Raw genomic sequence first — 19,297 nt, forward strand, 5'->3', positions numbered from 1 at the left:
AGGACACTGTGTTAAGTCAAACAGAGAGAGGCAAATACTGTATAATGTTACTTATATGCAGAACCTAAAAAAAAAATGAAACTCATAAAAACAGAGAGTACAGTGGTGGTTACCAGGGATGGGGGAGGGTTGGAAGAATAGGAGAGATGCTATTTAAGGGTACAAACTTGCAACCAGCACACAAATAAACCCTGGAGATCTAATGCAGAGCGTGGGGGATACAGATGGCAATACTGTATTATCATCACTGAACTTACTAAGAGATCTTAATTATTTCCACCACAAAAAAAGAAATGATAATTATGTGATATGAGAGAGGTGCTAATGAATGCTATGATGGCAATCATATTACAATACAGAAATATATCAAATCAACATGTTGTACACCTTAAGCTTACACAATGTTGTATGTAAAATATATTTCAATAAAAACATTTAAAAATGATAATAGAGCTCACGGGAGGCACCATTTTCTGAGATTAATGCTTCTCTATAGGTAGAAAAAAAACTCTGAATCTGATAATATTAGTATCCAGCAGAGTTTCTCATAAAAATGATCTATTACTGCTGACCATACAATAGCAATGTACAAAAATACAAGGTGATAATAATGATAAGCATCTAGATAGTTCCAAAAGCTCACAAGAGGAAGTATATGATAAGGAAAAGGATTGAAATTCCTTATGAAGAATAACATGAAAAGAAAAATTACAGGCCTGGATCAAAGAGGCTATTACTCTCTTTCATTTGTTGATTTGACAAGTACTTGTGCAAGCACTGCATCGGGTACTGCAGACATAAAGATAAATAAGGGACATATCCTGAAAATAGATCTCAGGAAAATGTGGACCACAGTAACCCATATACAAGCAGATGGGGACGTGGTGTCATGCCAAGGGAGGGACTGTTTGGTAGGACAGGAGAAATCTGAACATGTTAAGGACCTAAGTCCTTTCTGAAAAAGGTTGAGTAAATACTTCTTTTCCTTCCCACTCATCACTCTATTACAGTTCAATGAATGCTGCTAAAGTGGAACTTATTTTATCCTTTTTCTGAACGGGTTTTTTTTTTTTTTTTTTTTTTTTTTAGTTTAAATTAAATTAATTAACATATAATGTATTATTAGTTTCAGAGGTAGAGGTCAGTGATTTATCAGTCTTATATAACACCCAGTGCTCATTACATCACATGCCCTCCTTCATGCCCATCACCCAGTTACCCCATCCTCCCACCCCTCTCCCCTCAGCAACCCTCAGTTTGTTTCCTATGGTTAAGAGTCTCTTTTGGTTCGTCTCCTTCTCTGATTCATCTTGTTTTATTTTCTGAACAGGTGTTTTAATCTGTAAAGATAAGGAAAGAAACTTCCAAATAGGGCTTTAAAATAGTATCTAAGCAATGTCCTCTCTCTATTCTCCATCCTCATTGTCTCCACAACACGATCCTCCCAAATGAGATGGTTTCCCTTAGTTACTAGTATTGCTGTATTCAACAGGTAGCCTCTGCCAACCAACTTGGATCCATTTCCGCTGCATTTGAATCTGTTTCCTGGACATATATTCACTTTTTAAACTTTAAAATTTCTGTTAATTTCTTTGCCAGCATTATATCATCCTTTTTTCACATGGATCCACTCATTCATTCATTTGTTCAATAAACATTTACTGCGTACATCCACTTTGTGCAAGCTACTGAACTAAGCAATAGAAAGAGAAAGACCGGGGTGCCTCGGTGGCTCAGTCATTAAGCTTCTGCCTTCGGCTCAGGTCATGATCCCAGGGTCCAGGGATCGAGCCCCGCATTGGGCTCCCTGCTCAGTGGGAAGCCTGCTTCTCCCTCTCCCACTCCCCCTGCTTGTGTTCCCTCTCTCGCTGTCTCTCTCTCTCTCTCTGACAAATAAATAAATAAAATCTTAAAAAAAAAAAAAGAAAGGAAGAGAAAGACAAGCAAGGCCCCACTGACCCTGTCTTGAGGCATGGATGTCCTAGTGAGTACAAGTAAACAGGGAGTCCCAGGAGTATGCTAAAGGCTGTGACAGAGGATAAGTACTAGGAACTATGAGGGCAGGATATTGGACAAGGTCTTGGGGTGTCAGGAAAGCTTTTCGAGGGAAACAACATCAATACTGAAACATAAAGGATGAAAAGAATTTATCCAAGTAAAGAACACAGAAAAGAATGTTCTAATCAGGACTTAGATGTATTTTCAAAACCCTAGAGATGAGAGATACATTCCAGAAATTACAAGTGTGTGACTATGTACATTGGTAGGAGGTCATGGGGCAGTAGGGGTGGAGGTGGGATGGAGAGTAGAAGATGGGGATGGTGCTCAGGTTTCCAGAGATGTAAGCAAGAAAGAAGTTGTAAAGGACCTCACGAGCCATATTAAATATTTTGAATTTTATCCTGACAGCACTGAGAGTCCTTGGAGGTTTTTAAACAGGGGAACCATGAAAATAGATTTCTGTTTTAGAACACTGACTACAAACTAAAAGTAAATCATAGGAAAATATGAATTATAGTAGCCCACATATTAGTTGAAAGTGCTCAGAGCAGCGGGGTCAGAGGCCCAGGGAGGGACTGTTAGGCAGGAAGGAAGAAAATGGAACATGTTAAATCTATGTGGAAGATTGAAGATACAGAAGAGAGGAGACCATCAGTAAAGCAGTTCTTGAGGACATAAGGGATGTGATACAGAGCACAGACGGAGGAAGCAGCCTTGGAGGATAGACACATCTTCCACTGGAACAGGAGGAAAGAGAAATGATGGATGTGGATATAGATCAAGTTTTAAATTTGTTTTAGGAAATGAAAAAATTCTCTTCTTGCTTCTGTTTTCTCTATGATCTGCTGGCAAGATGTGTTGCCAAGAGTGACAGGAGAAGAGGTAGGGTAAAGAGATTGAGAAGAGTCTATTTTTGTGTGTGGTGTAAGGAAATGGTCCAGTTTCATTCTTCTGCATGTGGCTGTCCAATTTTCCCAACACCATTTGTTGAAGAGACTGTCTTTTTTCCATTGGACATTCTTTCCTGCTTTGTCGAAGATGAGTTGACCGTAGAGTTGAGGGTCCATTTCTGGGCTCTCTATTCTGTTCCATTGATCTATGTGTCTGTTTTTGTCTGTACCACACTGTCTTGATGACAGCTTTGTAATAGAGCTTGAAGTCTGGAATTGTCATGCCGCCAGCTTTGCTTTTCTTTTTCAACATTCCTCTGGCTATTCGGGGTCTTTTCCGGTTCCATACAAATTTTAGGATTATTTGTTCCATTTCTTTGAAAAAAGTTGATGGTATTTTGATAGGGATTGCATTAAATGAGTAGATTGCTCTAGGTAGCATTGACATCTTCACAATATTTGTTCTTCCAACCCATGAGCATGGAACATTTTTCCATTTCTTTGTGTCTTCCTCAATTTCTTTCATGAGTATTTTATAGTTTTCTGAGTACAGATTCTTTGCCTCTTTGGTTAGATTTATTCCTAGGTATCTTATGGTTTTGGGTGCAATTGTAAATGGGATCAACTCCTTAATTTCTCTTTCTTCTGTCTTGTTGTTGGTGTATAGGAATGCCACTGATTTCTGTGCATTGATTTTCTATCCTGCCACTTTACTGAATTCCTGTATGAGTTCTAGCAGTTCTGGGGTGGAGTCTTCTGGGTTTTCCTCATAAAGTATCATATCATCTGCAAAGAGTGAGAGTTTGACTTCTTCTTTGCTGATTTAGATGCCTTTTATTTCTTTTTGTTGTCTGAATCCTGTGGCTAGGACTTCTAGTACTATGTTGAATAGCAGTGGTGATAGTGGACATCCCTGCCGTGTTCCTGACCTTAGGGGGAAAGCTCTAAGTATTTCCCCATTGAGAATGATATTCGCTGCGGGTTTTTCATAGATGGCTTTTATGATATTGAGGTGTGTACCCTCTATCCCTACACTGTGAAGAGTTTTGATCAAGAAAGGATGCTGTACTTTGTCAAATGCTTTTTCTGCGTCTATTGAGAGGATCATATGGTTCTTGCTCTTTCTTTTATTAATGTATTGTATCACATTGATTGATTTGCAGATGTTGAATCAACCTTGTAGCCCAGGAATAAATCCCATTTGGTCGTGGTGAATAATCTTTACATCACACACAAAAATAGACTCAAAATGTTTGAAAGACCTAAATGTGAGACAGGAGCCTAACAAAATCCTAAAGAAGAACACAGGCAGCAACCTCTTCAACCTCAGCCACAGCAACTTCTTCCTAGAAACACCGCCAAAGGCAAGGGAAGCAAGGGCAAAAATGAACTATTGGGACTTCATCAAGATAAAGAGCTCTTGCACAGCAAAAGAAATAGTCAACAAAACCAAAAGACAACCGACAGAATGGGAGAAGATATTTGCAAATGACATATCAGATAAAGGGCTAGTATCCAAAATCTATAAAGAACTTACCAAACTCAACACCCAAAGAACAAATAATCCAATCAAGAAATGGGCAGAAAACATGAACAGACATTTTTCCAAAGAAGGCATCCAAATGGCCAAGAGACACATGAAAAAGTGCTCAACATCGCTCGGCATCAGGGAAATCCAAATCAAAACCTCAATGAGATACCACCTCACACCAGTCAGAATGGCTAAAATTAACAAGTCAGGAAACGACAGATGTTGGTGAGGATGTGGAGAAAGAGGAACCCTCCTACACTGTTGGTCGGAATGCAAGCTGGTGCAGCCACTCTGGAAAACTGTATGGAGGTTCCTCAAAAAGTTGAAAATAGAGCTACCCTACGACCCAGCAATTGCACTACTGGATATTTACCCCAAAGATACAAATGTAGTGATCTGAAGGGGTACGTGCACCCCGATATTTATATCAGCAATGTCCACAATAGCCAAACTATGGAAAGAGCCAAGATGTCCATCGACAGACGAATGGATAAAGAAGAAGTGGTATATATATATAATAGAATATTATGCAGCCATCAAAAGGAATGAAATCTTGCCATTCGCAACGACGTGGATGGAACTGGAGGGTATTATGCTGAGCGAAATAAGTCAATCAGAGAGAGACATGTATCATATGATCTCACTGATACGAGGAATTCTTAATCTCAGGAAACAAAGTGAGGGTTGCTGGAGTGGTGGGGGGTGGGAGGGATGGGGTGGCTGGGTGATAGACATTGGGGAGGGTATGTGCTATGGTGAGTGCTGTGAATTGTGTAAGACTGTTGAATCACAGACCTGTACCTCTGAAACAAATAATACATTATATGTTAAAAAAAAGAAGAAGACAGCAGGAAGGCAAAAATGAAGGGGGAAATACGAGGGGGGGGACGAACCATGAGAGCCTATGGACTCTGAGAAACAAACTGAGGGTTCTAGAGGGGATGGGGTAGCCTGGTGATGGGTATTAAAGAGGACACGTATTGAATGGAGCACTGGGTGTTATACGCAAACAATGAATCATGGAACACTACATCAAAAACTAATGATGTAATGTATGGTGATTAACATAACATAATAAAATATATATATACCAAATTAAAAAAAAAGAGTTTGAGAAGAGTGGGGAACCTGAAATAGCCACACTGGAAAATGGTACAGAGAGATAACTGAATGCACACAGAAGCATCTCTGGGTAATGCTGAGTGTTTGGCTGAGAGCGAAACATACATTTCTAGTGGCATGAATCTGGACAATTGTGTGAATGCTCCAGGCAGAGCCCAACAGCCCAGGTACAGGTGCCTAGTGAGTAGACACTTGGAATGGCTTAGCTCTAAGGTTTTGCTGGGGGGTGGGGTATGGAGGAAGAATAAAAGGGTACATGATTGAGGATACTGACGAGAGTATGGCCCAAGGGAATAAAGCATGGAGGCAAAGCTGAAAAAGAATGAAATTGGGATGGGGAAAACCAATGGATATAACAAATGGGGCAAGAAACGAGATGTCTCTGTGAAGTAAAAGGTCAAGTGTACACGAGAGACTAAAGGAAGCTGAAGTGGAAGAGTGGCATTTGTGAATTTAAATATTCAGAGGTGGGAAAGAAGTTCCAGGAGAGGACAAGATCCAATGGTGAACTTGAGAGTGAGCAGCTGGAGAGGTGTGGAGAAGTCCCTGGAGGTGAGGCTGCTGAGGAACTGAGAGGCAAGGTGTTTTGCATCACCTACATAGACTTGCCAGGGTAGTACAACTCAGAGTGGAAAGAAAAACTAGTAGTGGCAGCTAGTGTCTTGAGTAAACAAGGGCATAATTACATTGGCAGGTAAGGTCAGTGAAGAGGGATTAAAGGGCAATATAGTCTGATGATCTGAGCCCCAAAGGGACAGTGGTTTTTATGTGAGGACAGATCAGTAGCAATTTAGAAGAAGCCAAAGAGAGGAATACTGAGCCCATTTTCTACCCTGAAGAAAGTGAGGTGTGGATGAACAACTTGGCTACTTGAGAGAGCTTCAGGGGAAGTGATTTCCTCAGGAGCAGCCAGGTACCCAAGCCAGAATGGAAATAACAGAGATGGGCTGAGGTAATGGTGTTGGGTAACTAGAGAAGAGGGTCTTACAAATCACAGACAAAAGTCTAAGATAATGGCAGGGGCTGGTAGTTTGAGGCAGACTCAAGTAAGGAGGATACATGAGAAAAAAATAACTGAAGGGTTTGAGGTAGACTCAAGTAAGGAGGATACATGAGAAAAAAAAATAAATAACTGAAAAAAATAACTGAAGGGTCCATCTTGAGTGCTGATCAAGGACATCCGAGTTGTTGAGGCATGGTAGGTTCAGCTGGCCTCAGGGTTACCAAAGAATTAATCAGTTTTCCCCTTGGAGTTGTAGATACCTTAGGCTGCTTAGAAAGATTTAGTTACAGTCTATATTCAGTCTTGCTTACTAAGGAGCCCAGTCAAGCTGAGCAGACTAGACAAATAATTATTTGATCCCCAAGCCTCATCTGTTAGGAAGGGCAAAAGTCATTGAGGCTGCAGCTGTCAGTCAAGACTTGAAATCTGGTCAAGTGACAGTCTCTGGAGGAGGAAGAAACTCACTCCTCTTTGGGCTTCCTCTAAGGGTCTGTAAGAGCCAACACTGCAGAGAGGCTGGTTCCTGAAAAGAGGCTCCATAGCTCCCGGTGAGGAGGTTGCCGCTGGAAATGGCAGGTGCTGCAGTAACACGAGTTGAGGAAGAGCTACAGCCTCTGGTGGCTGGGGGGACTCCGACCTCTCTTCAATTTTTTAAAAAAAATTCTATATATTTTAAAATTGATGGCAAACTTACAGAAAATTTGGATGTTCAGTACACAGAGCATTTTATTTTTCTTAACCATTTAAGACTAAGTCAATTACCCATGCACTCTTTATGTTTGTTTGCTACAAACAAGAACATTCTCCTATACAACCACAATACACCTATCAAATCAAGACATTTGTGATACTGAACAGAGATGCTACCACCTAATTCAGACTCTTTTTAAGTTTTCCACATTTTCCCAACAATAACTTTAATAACAAAAAGTTTCAGTCCAGAATCACACATGCGGCTCTCATATCCCTTGGTCTCCTTGAGTCTGGAACAGATTCTCAGTCTTTCCTTGACTGTCCTGACACTTTAGAAAATTATAGACCAGTTATTTTGTAGTTTGTCCCTTAACTTGATTTTGTTTGATGTTTCCTCTTAATTAGACTTGGAATATGCATTTCTAGAAAGAATATTTCAGAAGTGACAGTATGTTCTTCTCACTTAATTCTATCAGATGACAAGCGATTTTTTTCAATTCTCTTATTTTTTCATGCACATTGTTGTGTGTTGCTGTAGACCAAGAATATGGATGGCATTTCTAATATTTTTAATGAAATTAGAAAATCAATTTACAAAAATGTTAACTTTAAATAAGACTCTTTTTTTCATTGTGTTTACTAAGTGCCAGATTTTGTTTTTAGAAATTTGCTGTGTATGTGGACCATCGTTTTGCATGCAGGTTTTTTTCTATGTAGTTTTATTTTAGTATATTTCATGTTAAACTGCTTACTAATGTTTCACATTTGTGTATTTAAGAACTCATATCTACAAACATTCACTATTTAGCCACAGATATACTAATTTCCATATTTTACCTTTTCTTTATATCATGAATATGTTTAAATAATAACCAGCTAAAAAGTGAAGCTGTTGATTTGATTATTTACTTCTGTGTATCTCAATAAAGAATGAGTGAGGCATTAGTTAATTTAATTTTTTCCATTGAAGGTTTTTCTTTTGTAAGATATACATGCAGTCATTTCTTTTTTTTTTTTAAAGATTTTATTTATTTATTTATTTGAGAGAGAGAGAGAAACAGCATGAGAGTGGAGAGGGTCAGAGGAAGAAGCAGGCTCCCCGCTGAGCCAGGAGCCCCATGTGGGACTCGATCCCAGGACTCTGGGATCATGACCTGAGCCGAAGGCAGTCACTTAACCAATTGAGCCACCCAGGCGCCCTGCAGTCATTTCTTAAAACTCGCACATTTTAGCCCTATTTCTTCATAAAACTCCATTGAAAAAACTATTTTGAAATTCAACAGTAGCTAAATTAGAATTTCCTCCTGGAATAGGGAGCGACAAGGCAATTTCTCTTCCCAAATGTGAATGAAAAGAAATTATTTTTCTCTGATATTAACCTGTATAAATTTCATAGGCTTTTTCTTTTTCCAAGAATGCTAAAACTGCAGTGATTATAGCAGCATGTTTTGCTTGAATTTATTTTTCAGAAGTCTATTATTTTTAAAAAATATAGGGCAATACACCAAATTTAAAGATTCTGCAATATAACACACAATACAGATTTCAATAATGGCTACAACACTGTAGGTGTTATATAATTTATTAGTTTTACTAATGAGTTCACCCTTACCCAAGGGTGTGGGTGTGTGTGAAAGATGCTGACTATGTGTGTTGATCAATTTCCAATCTCATCAGAAATTTATTTGATCCATTTTTTCTACCCGACCTTTTTTTTTCTTCTTATCTTGAAACAACACATTCTTTTTCTATTAATAGATATGTGGGATTCAGGAGTATTTTTTTTTCTTTTCTGCTTGCATTACAAAATGAAAATGAATGTGTGCTCCTCCCTGAGTGTGGTTTATGATTTAATAATGCCACAGTTCCTGGTCTTGTCAGTATTCTTACCTCTGCAAGCATAATTTGAGGCCACCAATCTCAGGCACACCTCGTGTCATGTGGGTATCAGGAATAAAAAGCAAATCTCATAAGCTGTCTGCCTTTAAGCACCACATCAGGTACAAGGAGAAATGCAAAATTTTTGCCATATAGTTTTTCATTCCATTGGAGCTTTTCTTTTGGCTAACTCATAAAAATTTATATTTCCACTTAGAGTGCTTTAACACTTTTACCACTCTAATCACTGAATATATATTTGTTTTTAATGAATTGCCCTAAGTCTTTTATTTACAATGCAAGATGTACAAACATTTTGACATCTTAAAATAGAATATAATTAATTAAGGTATGCATATAGTTTTTATAATAAAAGACTATGTAGCCTGTGACAGTCCAAAAAAAGGAGTAATTTAAAACAAGAGTTATCCTATTTTTTTTATATTAAAGATTTTATTTATTTATTTGACAGAGAGAGACACAGCGAGAGAGGGAACACAAGCAGGGGGAGTGGGAGAGGGAGAAGCAGGCTCCCTGCTGAGCAGGGAGCCCGATGCGGGGCTCGATCCCAGGACCCTGGGACCATGACCTGAGCTGAAGGCAGACACTTAACGACTGAGCCACCCAGGAGCCCCAAGAGTTATCCTATTTTTAAGTCTAGAAAATGTTTTGTCATATTTGGTAAAAAGCAGATGAAATACAGTGTTGTTACCAAAAGAATATCTATTACATAGCCTCCTACTTCTTCTGAAACTTTTCCCCCTAAACTCAAATGAATAAATATCCCATGGGGAAAAATGTCTCTCATCTACAATTAATTTCTTGATTAGATCTACACTTGGAGGTTGTTGTGACAAGTTGACCTCCCCCCCCCCCCCCGCACTGTTACTATAAGTTTCTTAAGATTCCAGAGGAGGTATACTATCTAGGAGCTGGAACCAATTTTTAAAATTTGCATAATACACATGTCCAGCCATTTGAACTGCTGACTTAACTCCACCTTTTAAAGATAGAGTAAGGCTCTGCACAAATGTGGAAACGTCGAGTTATGCTAATGAGAACCATTTAGTGAGCTGCTTGACACTTACTGGACATGATAATCAAATGGCAGTATAGGCGGTAAAGTCCATTGTAGAGTATGGCTTTTAAATCCATTAAGTGTGCCAGAAATTTTCCCAGTGCACTGCATTCAGCTTGAAGATATGTGAGACCAAAGATGTGTGACTGTGAGGCAGCCCCAGGGAGGACCGACGGAAAGGGTGAGCTGTGCTCCTCAGCAATGACCTTGCTCATGGGACAAAGAAACAGCGCAGGTAAGAAAGAAGCCACCTGTGGAAATTTGGCCATAGGGTTGACATAAAAGGAGAGAAGGAGGAGAGCAAAGGAGTTGTAAAAGGGCAGGGAGCAATTAAATTTCAACAGTGAACAGAGATGATATGTCAGAGAAGAAAAGGTATTTATTATTGTCAAAAAGCTACATATATGGGGAAGTGGGTGAGGATAGGGTCGGGGAGGGACTTTTTCCTTATACTAAGAGTAGCCCAATATTGCATCACTAAATTAGGAAATTGACTTTTACCGGTCTTTGGTGTTATTTTATTGTCTAAATTAAAATTTTAAAATGACAACAAATAAATAAACAAATAATTCTGGCCAAACCTTCATATTAATTTTATAATCTCCAGAAACCTATTGGCATGGACCCAGAGCCAGAGGATCCCAAACACAGCCTTACCTGCTGTTCTCGGGACCCTCCTAAAAAACCATACCTATTTAGAATGAATTAACTTTCTCCTCAGGCCCAGCTTGTGAACTTCCTCTCCTTCCCCGCCATCCCCCCCCAACCCCCACCCTCTCTCTCTTTCTTATATATCTATATATGTGTGTGTATGTTAATAATATCTCTTGTGCAATTACATTCCAATACTATTTACATATGCTAGATGAGTACAGCTAATAATAAAAAATAAGATCTAGCACAGCAAAGGAAACAGTCAACAAAACTAAAAGGCAACCTTTCAGAGGAGATATTTGCAAATGTCTTACCAGATAAAGGGCTAGTATCCAACATCTATAAAAAAAAACATCACCCAAAAAACAAAAAATCCGGTCAAGAAATGGGCAGAAGACATAAACAGATATTTCTCCAAAGAAGACATACAAACGACCAACATATACATGAAAAAATGCTCAACATCACCTGGCATCAGAGAAATACAAATCAAAAACACAATGAGATACCACCTCACACCGGTCAGAATGGTTAAAATTAACAACTCAGGAAACAACAGATGTTGGCAAGGATGTGGAGAAAGGGGAATCCTCCTACACTGTCGGTGGGAATGCAAACTGGTGCAGCCACTCTGGAAAACAGTATGGAGGTTCCTCAAAAAGTTAAAAATAGAACTACCGTATGACCCAGCAATTGCACTATTAGGTAATTATCCAAAGGATAAAAACATAGTGATTTGAAGGCGTACACAGCAACAATGTCCACAATAGCCAAACTATGCAAAGAGCCCAGATATCCATTGACAGATGAATGGATAAAGAAGATGTGGGATATGCATATACAATGGAATATTACTCAGCCATCAAAAAGAATGAAATCTTGCCCTTTGCGATGAAATGGATGGGACTAGAGGGTATTATGCTAAGCAAAATAAATCAGTCAGAGAAAGACAAATACCATATGGTTTCACTCATATGTGGAATTTAAGAAACAAAATGGATGAACATAGGGGAAGGGAAGGAAAAATAAGATGAAAACAGAGAGGGAGGCAAACCATAAGATATTCTGAACTACAGAGAACAAAGTGAGGGTTGCTGGAGGGGAGGTGGGTGGGGGGATGGGGTAACTGGGTGATGGGCATGAAGGAGGGCACGTGATAGTAATGAGCACTGGGTGTTGTGTGCAACTGATGAATCACTAAATTCTACCTCTGAAACTAATAATACAGTATGTGTTACTTAAATTGAATTTAAATAAAAAAAAAATACTCGGGGTACCTGGGTGGCTCAGTTGGTTAAGAGTCTGCCTTCGGCTCAGGTCATGATCCCAGGGTCCTAGGATCAAGCCCCACGTTGGGCTCCCAGCTCAGTGGGAAGCCTGCTTCTCCCTCTCCTTCTGCTGCTCCCCCTGCTTGTGCTTGCTCTTTCTCTGTCAAATAAATAAATAAAATCTTTATAAATAAATATAATAAAAAACTTCAGTGAGAAGCAAAAAAAGAGAAAAAAAGAAAAAACCACACACATCTAAATAGTAAATGCTGCCATACAGTATTTCCCAGTGTGATCAAATAGTAGCACGAAGAGGAAGTTGGGCATTTTGATAATAGCAGAAATCGTGAGATGTAGAGAAGACTGTCATCTTAGACTGTGAGAAACATATTTAGAGGTTAATAGGAAGCACTCAATAAGGAGATGAACTTATAGAATGGGCTGGGAGACCAGGAAGTTTTCTTAATTAGCAAATATTCTATTTCTAGATTATTTTTGCCAGCCTTTTGCAAAGGATGTTTCAAGAAATAATGGTCCCAATGATACTCTGATTTAATTTAAAAAAAAAAAGTTAATGATTAAAAGAATGTGTGTGAATGTGGTATATTAAATCCTCCTCTTGGAGATTCACAATATATGTGAGCAAAATAAAGGTTGGTATGTAATATTTATAACTTCTGAAAACCTGTTTAAAATAGTTTTTTATCTGACCCTAATTACTTCCTGTTTTAACCCTAATCACTTCCTATGAAAACACTACTGTTCTGTAATATACAATTTTTAAAAATTCATATACTCTTCTATCTGCTATCTATTTCTATCTTTTTATCTATTTTATACCTGCTTATCCATTCTTTTCTAAGACCATAGCATTTTAATTATCAGGAATTCAAATCAAGTTTTAATAAGTCCTAGAGTAAAATCCTTCCAGACATTACTTTTCTTCTTCAAAATATTTTAGCTCTTCTTTACCTCTTTGGTTTTCTAAATTAATGTGAGAACTTCTTTCAAATTAAAACAACCCTTTGAGGGTTTTTTTTTTTTTTAAGATTTTATTTCTTTAGTTGAGAGGAGAGTGAGAGAATGAGCAGGGGATGGGGCGGGGGGGCAGAGGGAGAGGGAGAAGCAGACTCCCAGCTGAGCAGGAAGCCCACTGTGGGGCTCCATCCCAGGACCCCAAGATCATGACCTGAGCCAAAAGCAGAGTCTTAACCAACTGGGCCCCCCAGGCCCCCCAATCCCTTTGAGTTTCTAATTAGAATTCAATAATACTTTTTTTAGTTCATTAATACTTTAACAGAGAAGAACTGATAAATTTATTTGAATATTTAAATCTACTCTTTAAGAACAGATCATGTCTTCATTTGTTCAAGTCATCATTTATGGAAGGAAAAATTATAAATGTTTAAAGTTTTCTTTATACATGATTCATTTTATTTTTTGTTGTTGTTGTTGATACTTTAGTAAGATCCTTAGTCTCATATAATAGAGTATGTAGGGATTTAGAGAAAACTATTGATTTTTTTTCTCACACTTATTCTATAGCAGCCAATCGTCTGAACTATTGGAATTTTTTTGGATGATTTTCTTTGATTTTCTAGATTAATTTATATTATCTAAAAATAATAATTTTGTGTTTTATTATCCTTTTTATTGATAGACCTTCTGTTTCTGCTTTGTATCTTGTATTGCTCTGAAATGCAACTGTCAGTGATAATAACAGACATCCTTATCCCATTTTTTGGTGTTAAAAGGGAATGACTAGAGTTTTTCACAATTAAATAAAATGTTGACAATTGATTTGAGGTAGGGACTATCTTGTTAAAGAATTATTCTTCAAGTCCTATATCACATATAGTTTTAGACAGAAACAGAGGTTTCATTCTATCATGGGTTTTCAAAATCTATCTCAATGATCAACTGGTTTATCATTATTAACTTCTTGCAAGAATATGTTAACATAATAAATAAACCACCCTTACATCCCTTGCTGACACTAATTAATTACACTGGATTTTTCTTAAATACACCAAGGAATATGCTTTACCATTATTTAATATTTTTTTCATATACATTCCTAACAACTGTTCTGAGGTTTTCTTTGGCTACGGAGAGGGGGGACATGGAGATCTTTTTCCATTATTTATAGGAAGGATATTGTCCATCACATTATATGCTGCAAAGCAATTTATTATTTTAATATATAATATAAAAAATATAAACTCCTTAAAGATTCCTACAGATTAACCACAAAAATATGTAACAAAAAAACCTATAAGAAATTAATGTTAAAGTAAGTTAAACATTCAATTCCATAATTGTTTATCTGTTAAAACTTCTTTTTTAAATGTATGTTTAAAATTTCCTTTTGTGTGTCAATCTGGTAAAATGTAGCTCCCCATTAAAAACTGATTTGTCTATTTTCTCTCATTTGTCAAAAAGAAGAATGCAAAGCATGTATTGTTTAAAAAGGAGTGATGAAGAATGTGGGAATATTGGACCGAATAAAACTTAATAGGTTTGCTTACTACAGAACTTCTTAGAATTCTCTGAGAGTCCTCTGAATCTTTCAATGAGAGAGACATACAGTAAGCCGGCAGCGAGTCCCAAACTTATTGACTAAGGAACTATTTTGCCTTGAGCTTCTTGCAGAGGGAATAAACTTTGAAGAATGCCAATTTACACCCTACTCATCACAGAGAAACAAGTAGGTAGGTAGATACAGACATAAGGTATTATAGAGAAATTTTTGAATAATTGCTTATAGTGTGCCTATGTTTTACAGACATTTTAAAATTAATCATTATCTGTCTAGATTTAAACTTTTCTTATAGTTTTAGAAAGCACTGTGCTTTCTTGACTGAATGTCCTTCTTCTCCATGATTGTGAGTTAAAACAGTCAGTCACCTCTGGTTAGTAAACGGCTCTTCCTGAGAGTTCAACATAAACAGAGTTATTTCCTCTTTGACCTTGCACCCTGGTCAATATTTTCCCTTAGCCATTACTTGAATATTTTCTTTTTAAAAAGGGCTGGAAGTGGTGTTGATCGCCATTTAGGAAAGAAATTCTGAATGAAGACTAAAATAAACCGTGACATATCAGAGTTGAGAATTCTTCAAAAGATATGACCTAAGATATGTCTGTGTCTAATGACATAGACACATTTCTTACACAAAACTACACTGCCCATGGCACCCTTCTTAGCTAAGGACTTTAAAATGTTCAGCCAATGATATACCAAAGGTAAAAGCCGAATTATTACCATCTTTGGAAGACTGGGACCCACTTGCAAACACACACACACACACACACACACAGACTCACATATACATTCATACAGATATGCACATATACCCTTAAAATTCACTTAGGTAAAGCAAGTGAAAAACACACAAAAGGGGAAAAGATAAACATTACCTCTTTCTTAATTTTACCCAGCCTCTACAAATCTGAGTTTTTAAAAATCACATTCTCCTATCCCTGTAGTTCAGTGAGATCCACCTTTTTTTTTTTTAAGATTTTTTCGTTTATTTTTGAGAAGGTGGGGAGGGGCAGAGGGAGAGAGAGAGAGAATCTCAAGCAGCTTCCTGCTGAGCATGGAGCCTGACACAAGGCTCGATCTCACAATCCTGAGATCATGACCTGAGCCAAAACCAAGATTCTGATGCTTAACCGATTGAGTCACCCAGGTGCCCCTCAGTAGGATCCATCTTACTGTTGAATTATGAATGCAGCTTATTTAATCTGTTCACATCCTTTTGTATGTCACCAGCTAGAAAGGGTCATTTGTTCAATGTGCCCAAGTGGCTTTCCAGTAGCACAGGCTCTTTTGACCTCATTAGACTTAACCAACTGGGTCATGCACGACCTGGAATGAGGAGCCTCCTACTAGTCACAGGAGAGAATACCAACCAAAATTTAAATACCCTCACAGAGTTTTGTTGCTTGTCAAGAAAAATGGGCCTGAACTTTGGATCATCCTTGGTGTGCTCATAGAGCCAACATTTCTGAAATAACAATCACAGAGTAAAGCACTAAGACCAAAACAGGCAAGAAGCTCTGAGAGTCTACTGTGATCCATATAGTCAAAGCAGGACCTCCACTGATGTCCGATAAAAAGGCCTGGGTCTTGGACATGATCTCTGTGGCCCTCGATTCTCCAGCCATTCCAGAAGTTGGCCACTCAGGCAGGAAGAACAGAAAGCCACAGCAGCACATCACATGCTGAGAAAGGAAAGGGCCACAAGACCAGGAGCTGTGCTCTTTTGCTTCAGCAGACATGGTCCTCATTCCCTTATCGCTGGCCCCTCTCAAGATCAATCCAATTAAAAAATGGGCGAAGCACCTGAACAGACATTTTTTTGACAAAGACATACAGATGGCCAAAAGGTACATGGAAAGATCTTCAACATCACTTGGCATCAGGGAAATGTAAACCAAAACCACGATGAGATATCACCTCACACCTGTCATGGCTATTATCAAAAAGACACGAGATAACAAGTGTTGGTGAGAATGTCAAAAAAAAGGGAACTACATGCACTGATGATAGAAATATAAATTGGTGCTGCCACTATGGAAAACACTGTAGAGGTTCCTCCAAAAATTAAAAATAGAAATACCACATGATCCAGTAATTCCACCTCTGGGTATTTATCTGAAGAAAATGAAAACACTAACTTGAAAAGTTGTATGCACTCCCATATTCACTACAGAATTACTTACAAGAGCCAAGATATGGAAACAATCCAAGTGTCCACTGAAGGATGGGTAAAGAAGATGAAATGAAATCTTGCCTTTTGCGGCAACATGGATGGACCTTGAGGATAAGTATTATGCTAAATGAAATAATCAGACAGAGAAAGACAAATACTGTATGATCTCATTTATTTGTGGAATATAAAAAACAAAACAAACAAAATAAAACTCATAGATACAGAGAACAAAATGATGGTCGTCAGAGGGGAGAGGAAATGGAGGGTGGGTGAAATGGGTGAAGAGGGCCAAGAGATACAAAATTCTAGTTATAAAATAAATAAGTCATGGGGATATAATATACATCATGGTGACCATAGTCAATATTCTAGTGCATACTTGAAAGTTGTCAAAAAAGTAAATCTTAAAAGTTCTCATCACAAGCAAAAAAACTTTTGTTACTTTTTATAATGACAAATGGTAACTAGACTTATTGTGGTGATCATTTCACACAAATATTGAATCATTATGTTGTACACATGAAACTAATATAATGTTATTATATGCCAATTATACCTCAAAAAGATGAAAAAAAAATCTTGACCAGAAATAGCCTCTTGGTCTGAAGGAATCCAATCCTTACGCTTCCCCTGGCAAAAATGAAACAAAAAAATCCACAATTCTCCTTTTTGTGGTTTCAGCCAAGGCATTTTGTATGACCTCTCCACACTATGAAATGCAATTGATGAATTATCTAAGTGACTCTAACCTGCACAAATGTGCAGGCAGGAATAGTGACTCCAGCCTACCCAAATGGTTTGCTCTTGAAAGGGCAAGATGTGTTGGAAGCAGCCACCATCCCCTCACATTAGGGAAAGGGCCAGAAATTGGGGGCGGCCATTTATCCACTGGGGTACAATGATCTACCTTGGAACTGGCTCTGCAACAGAAACACTTGTAAGTGTGATGCATTTAAAGGGACAGAGTGGTTTATATTCTAATAGGCAAATGGCAAATGAAACAGTTTATGTGGAAATTGGACCCGCCCAGCCCAAATCATTCATATACCTCTGCCTATAGATTCTGGAATCTTATTTCTATCCACATTTCCTGGGACACAGCATAGTCCTCTGACTACAGCAAAGGGACCTTTCTTTCCTCACCTACCAGTATATTCTACCACTTTCTGCAATTGCTACACTCATCTCTACTTACCCTGGCTCTCTCCTTTCTGGGCCTTCTCAATATAAATCCTTCTCCACTTCACCACAGACCTCTCCAGCTTTTCAGAGCCAGCTACCAGCAGCTGGAGTTCTGAAGACAGTTCCAAGCAGCTGAAAGGAGAGGCTCACCTAGAACACTTGATTGAGGAGATGTCACTGGAAGGCTGAAGGAGCATCTACATGGGAGGAAAATCCGTATCAGCACTGCTCATAAACCTGGAAACAGTGAGGTGACATGATCACCAGGTTGAACACTTGACCTCTGGTCAATACCCTATGTGACTCTTCTCTGCCCTGACACTTTTCACTATTTTAATTTATTTCAATGAACATAACCAAGTGTACCTATTATATATACCAGGCCCTAGGCTAATTGTGTGTTGGGGGGAGGGACAAGATGAAAAAGACCTAGTTTCATAAACTGTCAGCTCTCTGAGAGCTTTATATCCCTGGTATCTAGAGGAGTACCTGAACAGTATTATATCCTCTGCATCTGGAAGAGTACCTGAACCGTATTATATCCCCAGTGTCTAGAACAGCGTATGATACACAGTAAGCATCAAATGAATAGCTGCTGAATCAATGAAATGATCATAGTTATTGCCTTACAGCCGCTCACATGGAATGACTTTATGTCATGCTTGCAGATTCTACTTAGCAAACAGAAACAGGGCTCTGCTCTGCTCCACTGGGGATCAGGGGCAAAATTTATGTCATCAAAGAGGAGAAGCTGCATTACTAGTATCATCTTTGCCTCATCCACCACCATGAAACTCCACAAACTGCATCTCCTTCCTCCCCAGGCCTCTGCTCTCTTTCCTTCCCTGAGGAGCCCTGGGAGCTGCAGCTTCTGGGACCCAGAGCTCCATCCAATGGCTGGCAGTCAGAAGGCTGCTCCTGGCCGCTCCCGAGGCAGGCCCTGAGCCAGTCAGTAGGGAGTCGGGCTTCCTGGGCCTGTCACTCAAGAAGAGTGATGGGGGCTCACTGACAGCCCCCTGATGCTAGAGGGTAAAGGTGCCCCTGTCTCTGATGGTACACCAGATCAGAGGGAGCAAGGCCTACTCTTCACAGGTCTCCTCCATAATCCTCCCTTGCCTGAAATGTCCACATGTGCCTCCGGTGACTTTGTTCCCCCTTGCTTATTCACAGAAGACTAGTTGGAAGGGGATGGGAATTTGGATGTGGATTCAGCTATAAAAAAGGCAAGCAAGAAATAGAAGACAGTGAAACCGCTTTCCAGAAATGCAAATAATTTCTAGCA

Source organism: Phoca vitulina, unplaced genomic scaffold, assembly GCF_004348235.1.
Source record: "Phoca vitulina isolate PV1807 unplaced genomic scaffold, GSC_HSeal_1.0 scaffold14, whole genome shotgun sequence".
Classification (NCBI taxonomy): domain Eukaryota; kingdom Metazoa; phylum Chordata; class Mammalia; order Carnivora; family Phocidae; genus Phoca; species Phoca vitulina.